The following is a 26,982-nucleotide window of genomic DNA, read 5'->3' as shown; positions in this document are numbered from 1 at the left end:
CACGCCGTGTTTGTGCATGGAAGGGCGGTGGATCCGCCGGGAGGGACCTCCGGTGGTTCAGAACACAGAAAGACGACAGTCACCGCCACAAAAGTTGGTCGCCAAGGGAAGCAAAGCCTGAGATCGCAGCGCAGAAACATGATCATGAGGCATTCATTTACCAGAAACAGCAATAGTTACGCTTCTGACCTCCTCCCTGTTTCCGCGAAAGTGCAGTGCACATTGCAAACTTGACGTTTATTGCAGTTGAATTGAATTGACTCCTAGGAGTTCCAAATAAACTCGTGTCTATTGATCGTTTTTATTGTGGTTATGTTACGATACGTGTCTCTGAGGGAGCTTCGATAGGGCCTATGTGTATGAAGAGCATACGAAGGAAAATCTCTGCAGTCTGCAGTGACGATGGCACTAAAGTTTGCGAAGAAAACCGTTCTCCTCACGAAACCGTTGCCTCGGTTGTGCTGAACGGAGTGCGGTGGCCGCTCTCGGGAAACTAACTGATGCAACTGCATGCATACTTGGCGAGCAACCGAAATCGTGATTCCTAGCTGAAAGATACGCTTTCACATTGATGAATTGTTCTAGGGGGGATCGCTATATAATGCATGTGTAGGAATTACAATAAAAATCAGGGAAGAAACTTTGAAAAACAACAAACAACAACTGAATAAACATTATGTATATTTATTCTAAAATCAATAATTCTTGAGTTCGAGATAAAGAAGAGGATAATTAGATAATTAGGACTTCATTCGATTGGCTGGTGGAATACGCCTTACATCATTGTATATCTGCTTCATTACATGACCGACCAAGTCCAACTAATTCAACTTTTTTAACTGAGGCAGTAAATATAATTGCAACATTAAAAAATGGATAAGTTCGAAAAAAATTGAAGTTTATGTTCAAATCCGATCGCATTAATAATGCTAGCTTATTATATTTCTTCAGTGATTAAAACTTTCATACGTGTAAGAACATAATGCAGATATTTCATTAATGGATTATTCTGCATTCATGTATTTATCCGGTAATAGGTACAACGCAGACAAAAAGCCATCATCGTCCGTGGAAGGCATACTAACTAAATTTTTAGATATTTGCCAGTGTGCCCAGTCTTGACGTCTACAGTCTTCGTTTTCATCGTCGCTATAAAAGGATAAATTAAAGGCAAATTTTGTTTTATTTTTAAATATTTTTGGATTTTTAAAGGCTTTTTGATATTTGAAGTTGATCGATTTATAAATGCCATCGATTTAATCACGCAAGCTAGAACTAGATGATATTGGTTTATTGATTTAGTTCATAAGAATTACCTATCACCTAAATTGTAATGCAATGTAATCATTTCCCAATATCAGACCACTAGCCGCATTAAAACCGGATAAAAAGTACAAATTTATCGATTATCTTCTATATTTCTTTGCATCCCTATCGGATCAGGTTCGGATTAGGCACCCTGCTGCATGCCAGAGCGCTTAGTTCTCCCGGTTTTCATAGTTCGTCATTCCACGCTATTGCAACTGTTTCGCGAATGGTAGGTAAACCTACCGTCATATATTGCCAAGCTTTCCCGTATGGAAAAGTAAAATTAGATGCCAGCCTTCTTTTGGTAGGGGAAGTTAACTTGTTTATTCCCACGCACTAAATAAGGAAAACGGCATTTGGATGGCACATTAATTCAAGGCCTTAGCGCCAATGTTTTGGTTCAGAGATGGTTTAGGAAATAATTTAAAATTAGAGCAGCGAGATGGAAATGATAAATTCAACTATTGAGTGGTTTAATTAAAAATCGAGATTTGAGCAAAAATTTATGGTAACAACTTATATATTCATAATTCATAAATGTGTACAGCAATCGGGGCCTGCCACAAAAGACGATCGTTAAGACTGTCACAGTGGCCTTTTAATCCAGTGCCCTTCTGACATACAAAAAAAATATTCATAATTGGATCTTGATTCGTTAATCTATTTTGGAGAGAGTGTTTGGCTTATATGTATGGTTTGGACATTTTCATTTACTTATGTTGCAAAGGTCCAACATATATAAGTGTAACAAGAAAAAAATAGTTGACTCATTCGAACTTCTAAACTACTTGATCTTGTTTCTATGCATCACTTTTCCGACATTTATCTCAAATATCAGTTCGAAAACGTTTCATTCGTTCTTCTCTAATAAATAGAATTATTTTAATCAGAATTCATTTCAAAAATGAATAAAATTTTGTTCCAAAGAAAAACATTTTTTACAGCAGAACCGGCTTTTAGGCATAAGGCCTTCAGATCAATAAGTCTGACATCAACGCATCTTAAGTTGATGAAGAAAATCACAGGAGAAATGGAGAAAAAATTATATCCGGAATGACTTTTTAAAGAGCTGCATGGAAATCAACATGCATACCAACAAGGCAAATCTGCGGAAATGGCACTGCACTGTGTAGTGACGTTAATTGAGAAATCACTCAAATATCAGAAGATGGCACTTTGTGCTTTCCTTGATATTGAAGGAGCTTCGATTTTTTTTTCAGGAGCTTTCAAGGCAAAATCGACCACACTATAATGATCTAGATTCAAGGAAAGCTTACGAGCAGAGAAATCACAGCATCATTGGGAGATACGTCGGTCACGATTTCGGTGATCAAAGGATGTCCACAAAGAGCTTTTTCTCCCTTGCTTTGGACACCCAGATAACACAAGATCGTAATAGAAAGTTCACATTAAATCGTATGCATGTCTATTTTACATTGGAATTGCATAATGGTTAGTGTATGTCAAAACAAAGTAAACAATAAATTGTTTTGCAGTCGCACGTGCCCTCATATACAACTCATCCCAACTAACAATTCCAAGTTTCATTACGTTCGTATAGTGGTTTTCAATCCAATAAAGCCGCTAATAAAACTATGAGCTCCATCAGAACTTTCTGATGACCGCTAGAAAACTGCTTTCTGACCAAGTGGCCCACTCCTCAAAATGTTCTCATAACCGCTATAAGAATCAGGTTATAAGCTCAAGTAGTCGTATAACGCTCTGCTGAAATCAGCAATAAAACCGGTTAAGCTTTCGTTGCTTGACAGCCATCGCTATAATTTAAAAAAGCTTTTCGCTTTGCGCTTTTCTGTCAAAAGCTAAATAAGTTCGCTAGGTTTGTCAACTTAAAAATATATCCGTGAGCAGAAAAGTTAAAATTTTACTGACAGATCGTTCCGAACGATTTGGTTTATAACGAACAGAATACAATATCCCATAGAATATTTATTAAATTTCAAGCAATTTTGTTGGTTTGCAGCATGTGCGCATTTAATTTCATTCTGCATATTGATAAGATAGGTGGATAAAATCAACGCACCACTAAAATTTTGCAATTTTCGAAAACCGATTGTTTTAACAAATTAAAAATATTCAGTTAGTCAATCTCAATTACTAGCAAAATCATTTTAGTTGCTTCCTCTAACAGAAAAACCGATTGATAATAACTTTTTTTCTGCAAAACACTTTGCTTTGATGAATTTTTGTTTGCGAGCTGAACAAAATACTAGAATATGGCAATATGGCTTTGCAAAAAGAGCCGATTTTGGTTTTGAACTTTGGTATTCTTCATAATAGCAGCAAAAAAACTGTTTGGTCAGAGTATTACCGTTTTAATCTATATCTATATAAAAGGATTTCTGTCTGTATGTCTGTCTGTCCATATGTTCCTTATAGAATCGAAAACTACTGAACCAATCGGCGTGAAAATTTGCATGTAGAGATTTTTGGAGCCAGGAAAGGTTTTAGTGATGGTTAGAGACCCCTCCCCCCACGAAGAGGGGGGGCTCCCATACAAATGAAACACAAATTTCTGCATAACTCGAGAACTAATCAAGCAAATAGAACAAAATTTGGCATGTGGGTGTTTTCGGTGACAAGACTTTATTCTATGGTAAATTGAGACCCCTCCCCTCTTTATAAGGGGAATTATAACTCCTCTCCCCTTTAAGAGGGGGGGCTTCCATACAAATTTCCTCATAACTCGAGAACTAATCAAGCAAATGGAACCAAATTTGGCATGTGAAGGTTTTCAAGGGCAAGAAAATTTTCTATAGTGAATTAGGACCCCTCCCCACTTTAAGACGGGGGCTCCTGTACAAATGAAATACAAATTTCCTCATAACTCGAGAACTAATCAAGCAAATGGAACCAAATTTGGCATGTGTGTGTTTTTGGAGACAAAAATTTTTTCTATGATGACCCCTCCCCACTTTAGGAGGGGGGGCTCCTATACAAACGAAATACAAATTTCCTCATAATTCGAGAACTAATCAAGCAAATGGAACCATATTTGGCATGTGGGTGCTTTTGGAGGCAACCATTTTTTCCATGATGAATTAGGATTTCTTACCTTTTTAGGAGCGGGGGAGGGCTCCCATACAAACGAAATACAAATTTCCTCATAACTCTAGAACTAATCAAGCAAATGGAACCAAATTTAGCATGTGGGTGTTTTTATAGGCAAGAATATTTTCTATGGTGAATTAGGACCCCTCCCCCACTTTAGGAGGGGGGCTCCTATTCAAATGAAAAACAAATTTCCTCATAACTCGAGAACGAAACAAGCAAATGGACCCAAATTTGACATGTAAGTGGTTTTGGAGGCAAGTTTTTTCTCTATGGTGAATTGAGACCCCTCTCCTCTTTCGAAAGCGAGTTATGGCCCATCTCTCCTTTAAGAGGGTGGGCTTCCATACAAATGAAATGCAAATTTCCTCTTAACTCGAGAACTAATCAAGCAAATGGAACCAAATTTGGCATGTGGGTGTTTTAGATGGCAGAATTTTTTTCTGTGGTGTATTACGACCCCTTCCCCTTTTAAGAGGGGGGGCTCCCATACAGATGAAATACAAATTTCCTTTTAATTTGAGTACTAATCAAGCCAATGGAACCAAATTTAGCATGTAGGAGATTTTTGAGTCTTGAATTTATTTTATGATAGTTAGAGACCTCTCACCCCTGTGGTAGGAGAATATGGACTCTCATAAAAATAAAACAGAAATTTTTGCGAAACTCAAAAACAGAAATTCGAGACTCTTCCATAAAACATTAATCAATAACAAGACCACAAAAATTGTCTATAGTAACACTAGATCATTCAGGACGAGACGGCCGCGAGTGTGGAAGTGTGGAAGCGCCGCCCATTGTAGGGAGGCAACTCCCCGCAGAAATCACTACTGTCTAGGTTTATTTATTTTCCTAGGTCTACGTGGGTTTCCTGAAACGAGCGATAGCGAGTAAGGAGAGGATCGCGAAATGGTACTTTCCACAAAAAAGTATTCCGTGAAATGGTACATTCCGCTTAAGGTTTTTCTCAAAATAATATTCGGCGTAATGTTGTACAATCATGGCGAATATTACTATCCGCTTTCTGGCTATGCAATGAGGGGACAGGGGAGTTGTTTTCTACTTTACTGTGAGGAAAAATTTCAAATTTGTATATTAACTACCCATTCCAGGTAACTAATAAGCCTTAACGTAAGCAGCAAATCAGCGTATCTGGCATTTTATACTGGACGTTATTGTATGTTAGCTTTTTGACTGCATAGGTGTTGTAAATTGGCATCCAAAATTGTATTCAAATTCTTCGTGTCGGTAATTAGCTGTAAATTATCATTGTCAGCACTATAAGAAGGTTATCAGTAAAGTAGCTGTATATTTTGCCAAAATAGCATTTAAGTAGCATTTAAGGCGACTTAAATGCTTATTGGTCTACATTTGAATAGCATTAATGATGCTTATTGGTTACCTGGGATGCTTTCATAGTTATGTAACTCCCAAAATGAATCATCTAAGGTTGAACTTCTCAGAAAGTTGCAAAACTTGAGGTTGTGACAAAGATCATCCGAGATTCATGATTTATGTACAACACAGGTTAATTTGTGGCAATACGAAGTTTGTCGGGTCATCTAGTAGCTCTATAAAACTAACAGATTATTTGCGGTTTGACAAGTAGCCGCGATAAGATCAATTTTGATTGGTACGTACAATTTTGATTATGGTAAGTTTATAAGAGACGTGGTGCAGCCAACAAGTTTTAACGTGGTAATATAAGCAACCACAATAAATTTGCTTTATTAACAGTTTTATTATGGTTTTCTAGCTAGCTATAAATATGTTTGGGCTCGTATCCTCTTGGTATTGCGCTATACCACAATAAACCCAGAGGTAATGATTAATACCGCAATAAAACCTTTATAAAAATCAAGTAAAACCAAGTGGCTTTAGAATTGTTACATGGGATTACTGTAAATTATAAAGCAGTATAGATGATTGCAATATTGCAATATTAATATATTCAGGAGTACACTCGAGTCTTTTTTTACACGGTTTGTTTTTTTTCGATTACTCAAGAACGGTGCAATTTAGGGACCATTTACAAAATACGTGACGAATGTCGGGCGTCTCCCAAACGTATTGAGAAATAAATGAATGGTCCCTAAATAGCCCCGTTCTCAATATTCGAAAAAACAAACCGTGTAAAAAAAGTACTTGAGTGTATTAAGTTGCGTGTTATACAAACCGCTGTATAAAATGCAAGATAGAATTACAAATAATTGTCAATATTTTCGCACGCATATTACCTCCACTTTGGTACTTATATGTTTTTATCTGGCGTGAAATATAACTTTTTCGTTTTCGTATTTCTCAGTTGCAATTGAGATATACAAACCAAATTGTTTACTAAGTTTACTAAGGTGGCCGAAACACTCCATCACAAGATATCGTAGCTTGGTTATGAAAGCAAGGCTGAGCTTCAGTAATAAAGTCAAGCTCCTCGGAATGATTCTGCATAAAAAATTTAACTGGGCGATTATGTTGTTACGAAAGAATCCTATTGGAATCAAATACAGGGTTGTAGACTAATGTTAAGTTAAACCACAAACAAACAGACATAACACTCATTTTCCATTCTTCGTACCGATTAAACCATCATTTCAAATTTGAACTTAGTTGGGAATGTCCCCGTTTTGGTCAAAGTGGTGCTTTTTGACGAAAGAAGGAGAATTCCCCATAAAAAATACTTGCTACTTCGAGAGACACCCATGTTACTATTTGATATTTAGGAATGTCGATCATAGACGGTGTTCAGGCTAAATGTGAGGTACGATAATTTTTGTTGATTTTTCTTCCAAGAGTTATGTCTGTTTGTCTGTGGCTAAACTTAGTTTATCTACCCAAATCCTACAGTAGGTAAAAAATATGAAGGTCTTTATCATGGGGCACGAACGAGGAGCTCACGTAGGACTACGAATGCAGGTTCAATTCTACAAAGCGTGACATTCTGCAAATTTTGGTCACGCAAATTTTTAATTTACAGTACCTATTGTAATAAATGCTCTGAAACTTTCCTATGAATTTGGCACAAGAAGTTTAAAAATTTTTGTGTGACTTGTAGCACTAGTCAACTTCAGGTAATTGGCTTGAAACGAATGTTAACTGGTTTAAGGAACTTGCTCAAGACTTAAAATATGGGTCGTTCCACGTCAAGTGACCGAGAAAAAGTACAAACTTGTAATCGACCTTCTCGGATTTTTGCCAAACTCGGCCAGATTGTTCGATTGTCAAGATTGTCAAGAAACAAAAATCCCAAGTTTAGTGCCGATTGGACTTTCCCTCGATTTTTGGAAAATTATTAGAAAAAGCATCATTTTCGTCAAATTCGCTTATTTCCTTTTGCTTATATCTTCGTAAATATTCAATTTAGAAAAAAACTCTATTCTACGTTTTAATGGGAAATTATCTGAGGAATCCGAAAAAAAATATTAGTTTTTTGCGGCAGTGCTGCCAAATACTTTTATTTTCAATCTGAAAACTAAATTTGTATTTTTCTCTCAATGAGTACTATTTGATCTAAAAAATTGCAACACCATCATGTTCCTCAGACTTTTTTACATAAGAATCACTCAAAACTACGAGGTGTTCCGTCCCGTTCTCGAGATATAGCGTTTTGAATTAAACAATTCCCAATTTTTCAAGTAAATGAAAATTGAAAAATGACAATTATCTGTCAGTGTCATTCCAATCGAGCAGACGACCTATCTAACACGTATGCAGAAAAGAGAAAGAAAATTCGTATTCCATACATTTGGGATGAGGTGTCGTCACTCTGTATATAGTCACTCTAGGACGCACAACTTATAGTTGAACGGAAAATATCAATAAATAATCTGGCTTATCATTTACCGCCGGTTCACTTTCGTGATTTCCATGCAAATAGCACTGATATCAAATTAGCAAAGGTGGGCACCGCTAATCAGCTAACCGCTAACATTTCAGCTAGCGAGTAGCACGTTCGCTAAGTTTCAAATGGGCTAGCGCTTTTATTAGCTTCCGATAAATATAAGTACACACTTAAAAAATAACACCGAGTTCGGCAAAATTTTGCCGAAATCTCAACAGCCGACTGTTCGTTAAAAATGTCGATGGTGTATATCGACGTTTACGGATCTTTAGTAACGTTTAGCAACATAAAAATTTTTACCGAACGGTCGGCTATTGAAATTTCGGCAAAATTTTGCCGAGCTCGGTGCTTTTATTTAAGTGTGTACTACTAAATAAACTACCAGCCACTAATTTTTGGAAATGATTTTAATTAATAGTACAACTAGCTATGAATGAACTATATTTGCTCGCGTCGCGAACAGCAGCGGCCAATTTTATCAATTTGCAAGAGATCGCACACTTATTTTTGTTATTATTTTCAAAAATTAGCGGCTAGTAGTATATTTAGTGGCACTTTACCTTATCGGAAGCAAATGAAAGCGCTAACACATTTAAAACCTAGCAAACGCACTATTCGCTGACTAAAAGGTTGGCTTGAGCTGATTAGCGGTGCCTACCTCTGCTAATTAGTATATGTCTGAACGTCGTTATGAATATTCGACCTGTTGGGACGAGAGGGCTTTGTTATTTTTTGACGTAGGACTACGTCTTTGTTTACTATACTGGGACTGGGTAGCACTTTGTGAAAACGAAAATAGAAGTGTAACGTTTGAATGAAAGATTTCAAATGTTAATAACTACTAAACTACTGAACGAAACTGAACAATTTATATGTCGCTGGATAGATAAAATGACCAGCAATTTCATGGGGTAATAAAAACCAATTTTAAGGAGGGCGTAAGAGGAGGGGCTCCATACAACTAAAAAACAAATTTCCTCAAAACTCGAGAACTAATCAAGCAAATGGAACCAAATTTGGTATGTGGTGGTTGCAGAAGGCAAGGCTTTTTTCTATGGTGTACTGAGACCCCTTCTTCTAAAGAGGGAGGGGGTTCCTCCCATACAAATAAAACACAAATTTCCTCATAACTCGAGATCTAATCAAGCAAATGGAACCATATTTGGCATGTGAGGGTTATAGAGGCATGTATTTATTTTATGATGGGTTGAGGATAAGGACTCTCATACAAATAAAACAGAAATTTTGGCGCATGAGCCATGTTTTCTGCCATGTAACAAGCGGTAAGCTGTGAAAGTAAACTAATAAAATCTTCTCGGAGTAAAAGACAGTGAATTCATTTGCGATGAACGTGCTTTGGCTTTAATGTTATTTGTAACCAATGGTCATTTTAAAGGCCACAAGCGAGTTAAAGTAAGATTATTCAAACATGTCAAACTACGCATAATCATATTCAATACAATAATCTGTGGGCTGGTCATTCATTGTCATTTCAACCTTTATGATGCACACAAGTGATTTTTAAAAAAAAATCTATATGTCTCATTGGTTGCAGGCCTTGTACTTCAGGGGGTTCAGTCCACGTATTTTCAAATATAGAATTGAATTTGAATATTTCGTTCTCCTGTTTTAAAAATTCAATTAAACAATAGCACTAACAGATTCTTTTAAACATACATGTGCCAGAAAGGCAGTTTACATTAGTCATTGATCTGATATAGTCCTACGTCACCCTTTCGTACAACACTAAGGGCAGTATACCTTGTAGTTTTTATAAAAATAAAAAGAAAAATGTAACGAGAACCATTCAATGCAAGTGTAAAAACTGGAACGAGTGTACATTTAAGTACGGTTGTATACTGCTTGTGGTATGGAAACATCATTATCGATACGACAAATCAGCACGACTTATTCCGACCAATCACAGAGCGTGGATTTTTAGTCAGACAATGCCTGACATTTTTCAATTATTTAAAAAGTTTTTTAGGGAAACATATAATGTACTGTCTTATAATGGATTCTTAGAAAAATTTCCATTTTTTCAATCGATTTGTACCAATATCTCTAGAATCTATTGAAGGAACCCGTTAACGTTAAGTTTCATGTGCAGTTAAAATAAACACAGTTGATTGATTAGACAAAATCTTTGCAATCTAATAGGACACTTCCAGTCCAATATAAACGAAGCATTAGTATTCCAATTGGAAACTTTATTTATGTAGGTACAATCTATTTATAGAATTTATTTCCTTTTATGTTGCAGGCAGAGGGCCCACCAGTCCAGCTGGAACCAGTCGATCTCAGCGTCCGTTCACCCCCAAAAGGTAAGTGAACACGAGGATAGAAATAACATCCTTCTGCTGTGGCTTCCAGTTGGAATGAAATCTGAAAACAAACTCGTTTATCTCTGTATACACGAAAACCTTTCAAATGCATGCAGCTCCTTTTTTCTGTAAACAGGATAAAAAACGTTTATCTCATCGAAACTGATGTTCTGTTCAATTCCAGTTCCACATTTCCCATCGTTTATGTTCCGTTCGTTAATGTTATCGACAATCGTAAATTATTATGTTTTATTATGTTTTAATAGTATAATTAATTCTCCAAGCTCGTTAAACATAGACCGAAAACGCGCGTACTTGTTCGACAGCTGATTCAATCTCGACGGTGCCGTTCGTTGTGGTTAATGCAGCCTCTCGCGGTCGTATTTACCTCGCCTACCTGCCAACTTGAGAGCACAAAAGCAAGATGCGAGCGTGCACAAACCAGCATAAGCATAAAACGACGACGACCGGCACCGATGCCGAGCGGAACAGTACGGCACACAATTTGATTATAAAAACCAGATTTTATGCTTCGCTCCGGTTTTGCCACTTGTTTGAATGTTTCCTTTCATCGCGCTGTCGCAGTTCACCGGTCCACCGCCGGTTTGGTGCTGGTAGCTTTCAAACTTGTGACGTTCGCTTTGGCAGGCAGGAGGACAGCCCACGAGGATCGGTAGAGCAAAAATTGTAATGCTGAACATGCGCATTGACTGTAGTGCGCGCGATGTCTCCGCAGTGTTGCCACATGTAAAAGTTTTTATAATAAGGTACAAAGTTTTATTTTTTTAGCACAAAATCTGTGCAGTCCTACAGATTTGATATCTATAGAAGTAAAATATAGGATAGATTTTTATCAGTGCCTCAAAATATGGTCTCAGATATAAAGTATACAAACTTAGCTGCAGATTGAATCCAAATAAAAACTATTTGCTTTACTTATGAATGTGGCTTCTACCTATATATTTGAAAACACTGCACGCTAGGTAGTTTTAAGCGCGAGAGCAAGTTCGAACTACTCTTCTCCCAATGGAGAACTACGTAGCCAGTGCGTTCGAATAAGAAATGCTTGATGCTTCTCACTGTTGGCAATTCAACGGAATGTTTTGTGACTGTCACTGTTGTAAGGTTTTATTTTATCGTCATAACGTGTTTAACCATCGATAGAACTGTTTTAGTTGATGAGTAGTATATATACAAGCTCAACTTGTGATGCACCTCGGAGGTGTGTGTCTTCGTCTGTGATGGCACGATAACTGAACATTGATCGCTTTAAACACGTGTTAGTTTGCAGATCTGCTCAGTGGCAACCCGTCACACCTTGTGAACGGCAGCCGAATCTGGTATCACGGGTGAACTCTCGCTGCACGGCGCCGGGTCGTACGCACGATCGATGCCATTCGTGATACAAGACGCTGCCAAACCCAACTATTCAAAATTGTTGAGTATCGTAATTTAATACAGATAGCTTAGCCTTCGGATTAAAATTACATTGTTCAGAACGCTTCCATATCACTAGGGCACCGCCGAGCGGTTGGCCCATTCTTTTGCTACCTGAACTGAACTGAACGGGGCCGGTTCCCATTGTTTTGCTACTTGTTGAATGAGCGATCGGGAGCCCATTCCTTGGTTGTTTTCGTTTTTGTTGTCTATCAATGACGCTGCTTAAGTGCTTACACACATCACCTTATTTCCATATTTCCATTTCCAAAGTTGATAGTAGTTCAAAACATATTTGCTGATCACAACACTGCAGAAATATTCTCATGGAGATATTATTATTTGAATTTAATCAGTCAATAACAGTTAACATCACTCAATGTTAAATTATCATAGTTACCCATTTTTGTTTAATAAGAACAATTAAGAAGATAATGATAAAAAAATAAAAATAAAATCATTAGCGTACCTAGGTTAGGGTATACTAGGGCACGTATTCCAATTCTGTAAAAAAAATGAATGAAAAAAAATGTCATTCTTCATGGTGTGCTATATTCGCATTACATACTCACTATTGGATTATTTTTAAATCATTGATGAAAAAACATTAGATTAAAGATAAGCAAAAAAGTTCGTATGTCTATGATCCCTTAACTACAAGGTCTCCAGAGTCTATTAATGGCAGCTGTAAAAACCGATTTCTCGCTTCGCTTCTTTTATACTTTTTTTTTCATTGCAAAAAAGCAATGAAAACAATCATAATTAAAACAACTAACTTAATAGAAGCTTGGAGATTTTGCTACAAAAAGCATTTCATGACCATTATGACCTTTACGTGCCATTGCATTGCTTGCTAACTCTTGAAATTGAACAGAATAATGTGGTTTGCGTAAAATAAATCTGCTATGCTAAATCTTGTTTTTGTCAGACACTTTTCACTGTCGACTTTTTAAATTACTATTTAATGCACTTTTACCAACCGCAGCTATTGCAGCAAAATTGACAGACAGGGTATAGCAAGAAGGTGATTTTCCCTTTTCACACTTTGATGTACTCAAGCTGGAGAAAATTTCGATTTCACCGTGCGATCGAGAACAAATCCGCGACGCTCTGACGCCAGATCAGGGGGTTTCAGTACATTCTTTTGATAAAAGAAGGAAAATTGCAGTTTATTAAAAGAAAACTACTGTTTATGTTGTTTTAAATACAAATGAAATATTTTTAAACAACTTTGAAATATTGTTTTAAAACAAAACAAACAACATTTTTAAATTAAAAATAGGATATTTTCAATTAGAATTTAAAATTGGCATCATATGATATTAATAATAATTATATTTTTATGTCCATCGTACATTTCATACATTGTTATAAAAATTCACCGAAAGCGGGAAAAAAATATTTACAAATAATAGCCTAATCATAAAATTTAATATATTCTCGTCATAACTCTCGGAATTTTGAGAAATTTTTAGGGTCTTCAATTCGAACAATTCTGCTCCCTTTTGTAACCGAGATCCGAGAATACAAAAATAAAATGATCCTTTATATATTCCACTTTCCACTTATTATCCGACCATCCAAAAAATGTCTTCATAACGTCTTCATAATGACATAAAAAGCTCGAATAAGGCCACTGCAAATCATATTTAAAGTTTTTGTCACCCCTCCCTTGGAAATTGGCTTGAAAAATCGGGGGCAAAAAATAATTTGTAGGATATGAGTCAAATTTCTTTTTATAAAATCAATTGCCTGTGGGCTTTACAGTCTGAAAAACTCGAAAAATGAGTCTCCGAGTTGAATTAACGCTTCTAGCACGAAACAGAAACGGAAATTCGAACAATGGAATTTCCGAAAATCGTAAAAAAAAAATTTCCTTCGTTTTTGTCTGTTTTCGTATATTTTTGCATAGAAAATAATAACGTATATATTATAAGCAAGAATAGATTCGGTTTTCACGTTTAAACCTTAAATAAAAATTCTTAAAATCCATGTTTTTTTTGCTCGATTAAAAACTTCACTTTGTTTTTTTTTTGCCCCCCCACCCCCCCCTTCAGTGGCCGAACACCGGAAGGACAAAAACTTTATAAAATATTTGTAATGGCCTAATTTTTATTTGCCATTATTATAGCAAATAAAGATGTATTTATACTCAAAATGTCACTTAACGTAAAAATATACAAGCTTCAGAAAAAATAAGACTCCGAATTGCGTGCTACGGCAATAGGTAGCTGTCAACACTGCAAAACAAAGCGTGCTTGATTAAAGGAAAATGTTTGTAAACAGGCCGTCGACCGTCTCGCTGTCGTGGGGACGTGTAACCAGCCGCCGTGTATCACGCTTATCGGAAACACACGATCTTAGCAACCCGAATACCACTTTTCCACCTGAGATTTATCCCCAATGGGACGGACATGGCGTCGCGCCATACATAGATACGCTTACACGTGATGGTTACCCATTTCCAATCATTTCGCATACACGTTTCTGGAAGCGCGTCGTGGCGTACCGTACACATTAGTTAACAGTTATCTATTAGATAAAAACATGTGTCAACGAGGAGTGGAATGGAAAACTCCCTTCACTTCGCAATACATGTGGCTTTCTAAGTTTGATTAGATTTTCTATCTTGTTGAATCCTTGATTGAAAAATTCCTTACGTTGAAAGAATGAGAATTTCCAATTTCGAAATAAATTTTTACAGCTCTCTAAAATATTGACTTCTGTTACAGTTAGTGATAAATTTTATTGACCTAGGACGACGTCTTATGGCAATGTTCGGGATAGGGTGTCATTCCAAAAAATCAAAAAATTCGAGCGTCACGAAAATATGAAAGATTTTGTGCGCTAATAGCTCTGCTAGTTATTTATGAATGGAGTCTTCATGGAATGGAATAGTCTTCATGGTTTAGATATCGATCGACTTCGACTCATAATAGATTTAGCAATTATGTGATTTCTATTATAACTTTCTTTTTCAATCACTAATTAACGAAAATTATCGAAAAATTTCCAGATCAAATATCCTCATACATTTTCTTCGTGATCAAACACGGCTTCACAGTCAGGGACGACAGTTAAATACACCAGCGGTGCACAAATGTTTTATTGATATTTAGAATTCAATAATTAGCATAACATATACAATAATTTAAACATAGTTCTACACTAAACCAATATTAAACGGGTTTGGACCCTTAATGGTTATATAACTCAAGTTGTCATTATTTTTAGTTGGTGGTGTCAGATTGAAAATTTGACGAATTTTAATGGACCGTTTCTGAACACATCATGGGAACCAGCGAGGCAGTTGTTTCTCAATGAAAATCCATTCTGTTTTCACTATTCAACTGAAAATTGATTCTAGTTTTCGGAAAAAATATAAATATAAATGTATTTCCAGATTAGAACAAGATGCAAACGATGCGCTTGGGGGTGGCAAAAAACTGGAGTACAGGAATGGCGAAAACTGGGTTTTGGGGGTCAATAACTGGTGCCTCAACATGCATCACACATTCTACATCTATCAATGACATTTTCAAATATTTGATCTCTATTTTTATGCGTGAAAATGTTCCAAAATTTTGATTCAGGTAAACATCTCGAATTAATCAGGTGCTCATAGACTATCATCAAAAAAGTTATTTAATTTTATATTTCATATTTATTTTCCAAAAAAGATACGGTCAGCGTACTGAAACATCTATGGTCTCTCATTTCTCACATTTCTCGGTCTTGGGCAGCCACTCTCCAGTCGCCCCTAACACCCGCTGATCTAGTACCTCGCCAACAGCGCTCTTCCAACGCGCACAGGGTCTACCTAGAAGTCGTCGGCCTTTGTCGGGTTTTCTGCTAAATATTATTTTCGCTGGTCTCTTATCCAACATCCTTGCTACGTGGCCAACCCATTATAGTGTTTTAATCGCTTCACAATATCCGCCTTTTTGAATACTTGGTATATTTCATGATTCATGTGCCTGCGCCACACTCCTTCGTCTAATATGCTGCCAAGAATTGATCGCAGGATCTCTCTCTCTCTCTCTCTCTCTCTCTCTCTCTCTCTCTCTCTCTCTCTCTCTCTCTCTCTCTCTCTCTCTCTCTCTCAACGTCCACGCTTTGTGGTCATAGAGTACCTCCGGAAGAATTAGCGTCTTATAGAGCGCGAGTTTTGTACGGAGTTGTAGGCTACCCAAGTAACAATTTCAGGCTGATCAAACGCTTTTATAGCTGGTTTTATTCAACCTGTGGCTGAACTATGGTTTAGGTTTAGAAATAAAAACCTTTTTTCAGCTCTTAAACATCTAAATCTGGTGATTTTATCAAGCTTCAAACTTGTCAAAAGCTGCTTTCGAAGCTGCGATGAAGCTTAATAGAGGTTTTTTTTGCGCGCTTTTAAATAGCCAAGTTGCGCAATGCTGTCAATTCTATTTTTAGAACGAGAAATAGTTTTGCAATATGCTCTTCCAGCCGCTTAATCAACGTCTCATCAACCTTTATGCAGCCAAAATAAAATCTATTTTAAAATTTAAAAAATGGAACGCGTCTATTTTATTTTGCCGTGAAACATTGTCGAACGCGATATTTTTCATTTCGGATAACTTTAATTCGTATAAGTAAAGCTAGCTAATTAAAAATGCATGTCTTTTTTCCGGGAATTGAACCCGCCATCTTTTGATCCATAAGCATTCACCGTATGATCCGCCCCATTTGCATCTGCAGAAGAGACAGTGAGAATATCTTTACACCTGAAGCCTAGCCCGTCTAGCGTGAAGCAGTCGATAATGTCGATAACTGACAAACTGCGAAATTCTATGATCTGACAGTATGTGTGCTGTGAGCCGAAAGAAAACTTGGTAGAAGTTTGTAAAGCCACTTTAACACCCTTAAGCAGACTTAAAGTAGTTTGAAAGCTGTGAGCCAAATGAAAGCTTCCACTGTACATTTTAACACCTTTAAGCAGCCGTAAAACGGTTTGATGTTTATAGCTGTTTAGAAGCAGATTGTTTAGCAGAAAAATCCACTATTAAGTTTTTTTATCAGCTTTTGGGAGAGAACTGGTTTGAAAAACTTCAAGTAGCTTAAACATCGCTTATTTAAACACCATTTGAGTGCTTACTTTATGCAGCTTTGATCGCCTTAAACCAACCCGTAAACAGCCATTGCTCTTGCAATTCAGCTACCATTGTTACTTGGGTAGCTACGTAGCGCGTAGCAGGCCCTGTTGGCAGCCGCTATCCGCCTTTTTACTTCACGGCTCACACCGTTGTGACATGTCAGTAACGTACCAAGGTAAATAAATGTGTTGACCACTCCAAAAGCATCTCCATCTATTACCACCGCAGTTCCCACACCCGAAGAACTACCACGCTCTCTACCAGCCAACCTGCTTTGTTTTGGTTGAATTTATGATAAGCCCTATTCTTGCAGCTTTCTCCTTAACATGCATGTACGCCATGGTTAACACCGATGATACCGATGTCGTCCGTAAACCCTACGAGCATATGATATTTCGTGATGATGGTACCGCTTCTCTGGACGCCTGCCCTTCGAATAGTACCTTCCAATGCAATGTTGAACAGCATATTCGATAGTCGGTCACCTTGCTTCAAACCATCTAACGTCTCGAACGAGTCTGATATCTCACCCGCCATCCTGACGCTTGATTTTGAGCCATCAAGAGTAGCACATATCAGCCGGATCAGTTTTGTTGGGAAACCATGTTCAAGCATAATCTGCCACAACTCATTTCGTTTAACTGAATCGTACGCCGCCTTGAATTTTATTAACAAATGGTCAGTCTGCAAGTTGAATTCCCGAAATTTATCGAGGATCTGTCGCAAAGTGAACATTTGGTCCGTCGTGGAGCCTCCCTCTCGAAAGCCGCATTGGTATTCACCAACCAAGGTTTCCTGCAACGGCCCCAGCCTGAGAAACAGGATACGGGAGAGAACTTCGCATGCAGAATTTAGGAGAGTGATTGCTGCATTTGAGTCGTTGGCCTTTTTTGTAAATAGGGCAAATGGGACCTTCCAACCGGTCCGTTGGAATCCTTTCGTTCGATGCTCAGAGTTTCGTAGTAACGTAAAAAAGGACCTAGATGTGCCCAAAAGAAAAGTAAAAAAGCAAAATTGTCACAATTATTACGTAATCTCAACAGATTTTTAACAATTTCGCTAAAATATTAGCAACTGATACTCGCATTTACCGAAAAAATTTTATTATCTAGTAAGGCAAATTATTCACAGTAGGGTATGTTGCTGCTTCGTCGTAATTGCCTATTCCCGTCCTATCCAACTAAAATTATTAAAAATATCATCGATTTTTACGACACACAATGCAAAATTAATTATTCCCCAATATTTTAATTTGTTTACTATCACACGCGTTCAATCAAAGTGAGCTGAGTTCAATTTAAATGCTTTTTTCATTAAATAATTCCTAGCGGCCAAATTTTCTATGTTTTTTCGTGCGACGAAGAAGAAAATATCGACTAATCAATCGTTTCAATTTCCGTCATTCATAAAGTGAAAACAACTCTCGCAACGCATTGTAGTTATTTTGCAGCCGGGAAAACTTGCATGACCAGCAGAAATTTTGCAGAATAACATTTGTAATGCCGTCCTACACAAATACATGCGCGCTAGCTTCGTAAACATTATTGTGATTTTTAGTTCGGCCGATGTAAAATTTTAATGGACGGATTTTAAAACGGTACGACGAATTTAAGTAATAAAGTCAGTTGCGTAATTTCAATAAAATGCTTTACTAATCACTTTTTAGTGAATTCAAAGGGCACGGATCGGAAGGTAAATGTGCTTGAATCAAATCATGATAGCAAACTAAAAGAGCGACTGATCAGGTTGAACGACAATTAGATTGTGAACTAACTATAGGGCTTTTGCTACACATACATGCAAGACATCTGTTGGGCACACATTGCATATTTTCCTATTCGATGCAGCAAAAACGTGCTGGATAAAATTATCATTTTTTCTAAAATTATTCATCATTTTAAAGCAACTAATAGTCAAAATAACCGACGAATGTTCCCTGAAATATATGCTGACTTTTGGTAACTAGGGTTTCGGTGAATTCGCGTTAAATCGGTGTCCCAAATATACTGATTTTTGAAGCAGTATACGGCATAGGCCAAGTTGAAAGTAACGGAATATAAAATCGGTTTTAGCATAATAAATTGCTTTCTTAGCCGAAAGCAACTACTGGCTATTGATATTTGTTTATTTTATCCCGCTAACATAGGTCATAGTTACATTTTTGATCATTGCTACCGCGTCTTAGCTTATTTGTTGAAAATAATTTTTTTATTTAGTAAACAGATATATTACCTTGCCATATGTATGAAGCAATTTATAATTTCTGTTTTAAATAAAGAAAATAAATCATTTAAAAAATTTTGCTCTTCTTAGCCCGTGTGTTTTATATGGAGCTGTCACTTTTGCCTGCCCAACAGATCTCCAATACATATGCACTCTGCAAACACCCTATAACATATTAACTCAGCGCTTACTATTCTATCATTCCCCCTTAAGCTTTTAACTAGGATACCCCAAGTATCTTTCTGTCTTCATTTTGCTTCGGTCTAGGTAAAAATTTGGTAAGAATATCCGCCGCTTGAAGATAAGATGCAACATACTCTAGTTTAATCAATTTCCTTTCGACTTGTTCACGGACGTAATGATGCCTAATATCGATGTGTTTGCCTCGTGTCGAGTAGCCTACATCACGCTCCGCCAAACTAATTGCACTTTTGTTATCACATTTGATTACTACTGCTTGATTAGTCCCTTACTTACTTATTTACTTACTTTGGCCTTACTTAATTGGCCTAACGTCTTACGACAAGGCGTGCGCAGAATAATTTCTCCATCTGTTTCGGTCCATGGCAACTGATCTCCAGTTTCGCGGGCACCCAGTGCTCGCCAGATCTCGCTCCACCTGGTCTAGCCACCTCGCTCGCTGTGCCCCTCTTCGTCTTGTTCCTACCGGAATTGATGCGAAAACCATTTTTGCAGGATTTGTCCGGCATTCTAGCAACATGTCCTGCCCAACGTATCCGTCCAGCGTTAACCACTTTCTGAATACTTGGCTCGCCGTAGAGACGCGCGAGCTCGTGGTTCATTCTTCGCCTCCATACAGCGTTCTCTTGCAATCCGCCAAAGATGGTTCTTAGCACCCGCCGCTCGAAAACTCCGAGTGCTCGTAGGTCCTCTTCTAGCAGTGTCCACGTTTCGTGCCCGTAGAGGACAACTGGTCTAATTAGCGTGTTGTACAGTGTGCGCTTTGTACGGGGGCTCAAATAGTTCGGCCGCAAGTGTTTGTGGAGTCCGTAGTAGGCCCGATTAGTCCCATGAAGCTCGAAAAGAAATCCTCTCCACCGCATTACCTCCTGTGTCGCCGCTTCAAAGGCAAGTGTTTCTTCAAGTGAAAAAATTTTTCTTCGACTTGTTGATCAGCCGTTGCTATAGAAATTTACTTGTACTGGGCCCAGAACCTGATAGCAAAGTAGAAGTGCGACTGATCAGGTTGAACGACAATTATATTGTGAACCAACTATAACATATTAACTCAGCGCTTACTATTCTATCAAATCTGCACAAGTATTTTTGAGGTATTCATTAAATCCACCCAAGAAATGATGAAAATTAGAGTGGCTTTCCTTACTACGACGATAATTAGAAATAAACCCTACGACAAATTTGTCATCTATTTATATGAAACCTGTTGTTTGTAATAAAAATCGTGTAAAACTAATGTCTGAATAGGTATCTATTTAGTTTGTAGAGCCTAATATGTGCGACGGTACATGACCATCGTCAGACAAATATCTAACCGTTAACTCGAACACCATTGGGCATTGAACGTTTTACTTGAAGGTTTTAAATATTCCGCCTAATATATTGAAAATGCCAATCCCCTAATTATATTTTGGAAATTAACCAAGCTATCGACGATTACGACACATTCGTTTTCATTGCATGCCGTTACTTCACGAGCTCCATAATCCAAAATACAGCCCGGACTCGATTATCCGGGTGTTCATTGAGAATAATAACTTGTCCTCAGAGGTGGGCACAATTCCGCTAATCCGCTAACAGCTAATTAGCTCAGCTAACATTTTGGTTAGCGGTTAGCGTTTCCGCTAATTTTTATATCCTTTAGCGTTTTTGTTAGCTTCCGCTAAATTTATGTACCGCTAAATAAACCGCTAACTTTTTTTTGGCAGAAGGAAAATTTGTGAGAAATATTGCACAGGCTTCGGTCGAAGGATTCCAAATTCCAAACTTTTGTACGTACTCTACCAGCCAAGAGCCGGGGGGGCTTTTGCCGTATCAAGAATTCCTCTCCATTGTACTTTTGGGTCCTAGGCTACTCGTTTCCAATTTGTGACGCGTCTCGGCAGTCGGCACATGCAAGTCGGCTTCAACCTGGCCAAACCATCTAACTCGTTTGGCCCCTCTATTCCTGTTGCCGGTGGGGCTCTTGAAGAGAACGGATTTTACTGCACAGTCGTTCGGTATCCTTGCGATGTGGCCGGCTCACCGTAGTCTCCCAACTTTTTCCAAATAGTGACTACAACTCATGGTTCATACGCCTATGTCACTCCCCGCTATCCGTTTGTACTCCGCCAAAAATAGTCCGCAACATCTTTCGTTCAAATACGGCAAGTGCACTTCCGTAAACAAAGTTGCTGTCTCAAGTCCGTAGAGGACTACTTTTGTGCGCGGACTCAAATAAATCGATATTTAAAAACTTTGAGGTCTCCTACATTCACTGAAAACATCAAGGAAGATTTTTCGATTTTCTCGAACATCACTCGTTTTATAAATTCATAAGTATTGGGCCAAATTTCAATGCAATAAAGTTTTTACAACAACCAAGGAAAATTATTATCTACAAAAATTTTTTTTACAAATTTTCTACCTTCTGATTCTGATTCCTTTTATTCTGATTTCATTGCATTTTTACTAGAAACTTGAATTTTTTTACTAGATGTGCCACTACTGGTATGCTTACCGGTAATGCTCAAGTGTAAACCCAACAAAATGTAAGTAACTTTTTATTAAGCAATCCAGAGAAAATATTATTTAGAAAGCTTTTACAAAAATTTTCACAGCGATGTAAAACTCCAATAAAAAATCGAGAAATCTATGTCATGGAACATGGAAATGTTTTGTACCCTTTTAATGTGATAATATGCTAAGCGATAATGTTCTTCAAACATTTTTCATGAATGTCTGCAATTCTTTGCACGGAATTATTTTTTCTTAGACCTTTGAAATAAAAAATTTCTTTTATTGCCGAAATCAGCGCTTATCAAAGTAATGCCGATTCTACAGTGCTAGCAAATTTAGCTGTTAGCGGTTAGCACTAGCTTCCGCTAAATTGTTGGTTGATTTAGCAGTTAGCGGTTATCGAAGCTAACGTTTTGATTTAGTGGATTAGCTGTTAGCGAAGCTAAAATTCCGGTTAGCGGTGCCCACCTCTGCTTGTCCTGAAAAATGTTTAGAACGAATTCAAACTAACCGGCCACCACGAAACAGCATTAAATTTTTGGTGATTTTAATGAAGTTATATTGATACAACAACCATACGTTGTTAATTTGTCTCATTAAATTCAGTAGTTTCGTTCACTATGTCTGAAAGCAAAAATCAGGCGCTGCAAAACTAATAACGGAATTCTTGAAGCATATAGTTACTAAGTTGATAAGTATTTTATCTTATCAACGCAAATATGTAGAGATATAGCGCAGTAGTTGAACACAAATTACCCATTTTTTTTGAATTTCAACAGAGTTAGTTTTAAATTTTTATTTTCGTAGCATACACTCAAAATAATTTTCACGTCGAAATTACGGGAAAAGTTATGTGAATATTTTTCATTCTACTTTTTCCGTACTATTTACGTGAATTTAACGTTTGCATTAGTATGAGTGCATTTACGTGTAAATCAGATATATCTTATTGTATTTTCCAATAATGTTCAACTGAAAATCACGTAACTCCCTGTAGAGAAATTTACGTGATTTTACACGTGGAAAGGACGTGTGGATTATCTTACGTGTACCAATATTGCATATAGGTGCTTATTGATCTTCACCAATCAAATAACTTAATTTTATATTTTATATTTATTTTCAAAAATTAGATGCACGGTTAATTTATTGGAGCATCTATTTTTATTGCTGACAATTACAGTATGAGCATTCTTACACTCAAAAAAATCGACACGTTGCATCCACTTGAAAAATCATGTAAACTTCTGTACAGCAACTTACGTGAACTTCATGTACTAGTTAATGGGAAAATTAATAAAACTTACCGCGATCGCACGTAAACTGATTAGTATGAGCGCGAGTTACCAACAATTCACGTAAATGTTACATGAAAAGTGTGATGGATGAGAATTACCTATGTTTTCACGTAAGCTTGACGTGCTGATTTTTTGAGTGTAGTAAACTCAAATGGCAATGGCAAGTTAGGTCTTTTTACTGACTAATTTTAAATTAAGCAATATATGTTGTAAAATTGGTTATATGTCTCCCAGTTAGCCACAAAGTACATACGACACTTGTCTAACAAGCTCATTCGTCGGATCATGGAATCTCAATAGAGAGAAACTGGTAGAGTAAATAGGACCATACCAATTGCCTCGGAATTGTGCTCTAACAGTTGGCTGCAAAGTCTATTAAATAGAAACAGAAGGTCAAGTTCCAAAACAGGAATATAGCACCTGAGCTTTGCTTTGCTTTATGTTATTTGTTATAAGATTTATCTTTAACTTGTCGAATGCACAAATCTGTTGAATTGAACATAAGAAAAGAAGATCAGATAAGGTAAACAAAGATACTACCTTCTACTACAACTTATCATTGATTCAGTTGTAAATATGTGAATGTTGCCTGGAACATGGAACATGATAGAACTCAAAATAAAACGAGTGCTGGGTTCGTTATCAAATATCGTCCAAGAAAATTGAAATATAGGGTGATTTATATATTTTGGACAGGCGTTACGCGTACTCTATTTTGGACTTTTACGGCAAAATCAAATGGAAAATGTCCAAAATAGAGTGGGCGTAACGCTTGTCCTTAATATTCTATAGGGTGATTTATGTATTTTGGACAAGCGTTACGTCCACTCTATTTTGGACATTTTCCATTTTATTTTGCCGTAAAAGTCCAAAATAGAGTACGCGTAACGCCTGTCCAAAATATATAAATCACCCTAACCTTAGCAAGCAATTGTCAGCTTAGTGGCTATTAAACACGTTAATTCAACTTGATCATCAGCTGAATATGAGCAATGAGAAATTGCCAAATTGGAATTCAATTCGTAAATTTAATCCCCGCGATGTGTGATTAGAAGGTGTAGGCTGGACGCCTGACCGCATTTGCTCGTGCTCAATTATCGTCGCGGCCAATCCGAACTCAATTAACTGCGTTACGTGGTGTCAAATAAAGCTCCAATTCACCGGGCAACCTGTCCGTGCCGAAGGCGGAGCAAGAAGCGAAAATAAGAAAAAAAATGTGATCATGTGCAATGCACCCCAACCTCCAATCAATCAGTTTGATCGATCTGGAAGCCAATCGACTGCGAAGCTGATCTAGAAGTGCTACCTACACCTTGCCAGGAGCAAAAACAGGGAGTCTCGAAATAATGATAGACTGCCCAGCTCTGCTACTTACTGCTGCTAGCCAAGTTCACGTCAATCGGCTTAGCTGATTATTACCGATTCAAGCTACAATTGCCTGCACTTGACCAACGCCGTCCCACCGCACCGGCGCGCCACTGCAATCCCCATCACTGCGTCTCCTCTGTCTGCCTGCATACATGCGCACACAACCACGTCCAACATCGGCCGCAGTTTCGATTCTTTGCAACCTCAGGAAGCTGAAACAAGCCCCCAACGCAAAACTGGCGGTAACATTTTAGCTTCCATATCATAATTCAACAATCTTTCTCGGTGCTCAGCCGCGAAAGCTCCTCCGGTATCTTTTGCCACGGTTGGAGCAGCTGCGCGATGACGGATCGCGGAACGGTTTTCCTTATCTGAAAGACAATCTTTGCCTGGCGCGTGGTTAGTTTGCCCTACCTTCTCAGAGCTGCACACACATCTATAAATACGTGGCGACAAGCGTACATTGTAAGCTAATAGTTTCCACAGTCTCTATGTGTCTTGTTTTGAACTGAGAATATACCTGGTGACTATTTTGCTCCTTCCAAGCTCCAATGTGAAGAAATCTCAACCATTCTCGATCGTTTCGATGATTATAATAATTTATCGTTTCGGTCGAGTAGCGACGGAACATCTCTGCGTCCATGCGATAAACGCTGTGTAGAACATATACCACAGGATTAGAACTGGTTTTGCGATACCACCGCCGTGAAAGCGAAATAAAATTGCCCAAACCGCCAATAAAGTACTCAGCAGGGAACCAATTTGCATCTCATTCGTTAATTATTTTATTATTCCTTGTTGCTTTTAATTGCTTCTAAACTGGCAATAACCGACCTCATCCGTACTCTTTCAGCCAACGCAAAACGCACGCATGGTACGGTAGACCTTTCACACTGGCAGCCGCGTGCGACCGGGCATCATAGAGGAATAGGTAATCTTCTACATACACGCTAACCGAGTCGATTCTATTCATGAAATCCTCTCCGGTGTGCTATCTTGTTTCGCTTACTGCTTCGACACAGTCATAAGTGACGGGCGCTACCATTAGAGGGAGAAAACAGAAATAGAAATATGTAATCAAGTTTTATGCAGTCTAGTTATAAAATTTGAAGTGACAAAAACAGCAGGTGTTAAGCCGATAAATTGATGTTACTTAATTAGATTAGTCATTAAATGCAACTTTGTATACACAATCTCCTTTTCTCAGTTCTAGACTATATGTAGGACATATATGTAGGTTACTGTGATGTGTGATTAAAACTTAGCAACGAAGTCATCAAGTGCCTTCGTGGCGCAATCGGTTAGCGCGTTCGGCTGTTAACCGAAAGGTTGGTGGTTCGAGTCCACCCGGGGGCGGAATTTTTTTTTCTGCTGCAACATTTCTTATTATCGGTTAAAGAGATTTTAAATTTATTTTTCTCATGATTTTATGTTTCGAGGCCAATCGTTTTTTACTATTTGGGGATTTAGTTTGATCCTGATTATTTTATACCGAACAATGAAACAATAAAGCAAATCTGTTTCTTTGGAAGTACATAATAACTGAAAACAAGTAATTGCAACGAGAAATAAACTATGAGTTCCAAGTTATTAATATAACTGGCACCAAATGACCTGTGACTTTTTTTCCAAAATTTTGCACAATTTCGTTGCAAACGTAATTTCTCAATTGCGTACGCCTAAAGGCAAAGTTGCGAGATTAATAAGAGAAACAAAATTTACATAAAATTATATTAAACTAACCAGACGTCCTCGTTTTCAAAGACCTGTCCCGGATTATGAAGCGTCTCAGAAAGTGTCCCGCATTGATTGATTTTTACGTAGGACTGTGTCTTACTGGAAGGTAGCAGAGAAGGGGGCCATTCCAAAAAACCTATCTTGGAAAGTGGCCGAGTTTTCTGAACGCTAACAACTTAACAGTAACTGTTTCTTGATGATTTTCAACTTTTTTGCACCAGTCGACCGGAAAATCTTCTACGCGTCGCACTATGGGGCAGAACCCGAAAAAGCTCGGACAAAACCTCAAAATTTTTATTTGAGATATTCTATCAAACTTAATATTCTACGTATAGTAGACACATAATCTATAAGAAATATACATAAATTGTTTTAATAAGTAGTTTTTCAATAGGCATTAAAGAAGGTGAAACACAGTGTAAAAAAATTTTGGAAAATGAAAAAATAAATATCATTTAATCTTTTAGTATCTGTCTACCATGCTGCTTAAAATTCTATACTTTTAAAGGACAATTCACATTAAAGGGATTATAAACTAATAGTTTAGGTGATATTAAAACAGATTTTTT

The 26,982-nt window shown here is 37.5% G+C and overlaps 1 long non-coding RNA gene and 1 other non-coding gene across 2 annotated transcripts in view; both read left to right on the top strand.

Annotated features, from left to right (window-relative positions):
* The window catches only part of LOC128737365 (uncharacterized), a 248,422-nt gene extending 237,867 nt beyond the window's left edge, over window positions 1–10,555 (top strand). Inside the window, exon 3 of the long non-coding RNA XR_008412032.1 lies at window positions 10,479–10,555. This is a non-coding gene — a long non-coding RNA (uncharacterized LOC128737365). The remainder of the gene's footprint in view (window positions 1–10,478) is intronic.
* A 15,403-nt stretch (window positions 10,556–25,958) lies between these two features.
* On the top strand, window positions 25,959–26,032 carry Trnan-guu (transfer RNA asparagine (anticodon GUU)). The gene has a single exon. It is a non-coding gene; the product is annotated as a tRNA-Asn (tRNA).
* The last annotated feature ends 950 nt before the right edge of the window (window positions 26,033–26,982 follow it).

This window comes from Sabethes cyaneus, chromosome 2 (genome assembly GCF_943734655.1).
Source record: "Sabethes cyaneus chromosome 2, idSabCyanKW18_F2, whole genome shotgun sequence".
Classification (NCBI taxonomy): Eukaryota; Metazoa; Arthropoda; class Insecta; order Diptera; family Culicidae; genus Sabethes; species Sabethes cyaneus.
The sequence above is the reverse complement of the archived record's forward strand: the minus strand, read 5'-3'. Positions and strand labels throughout refer to the sequence as shown.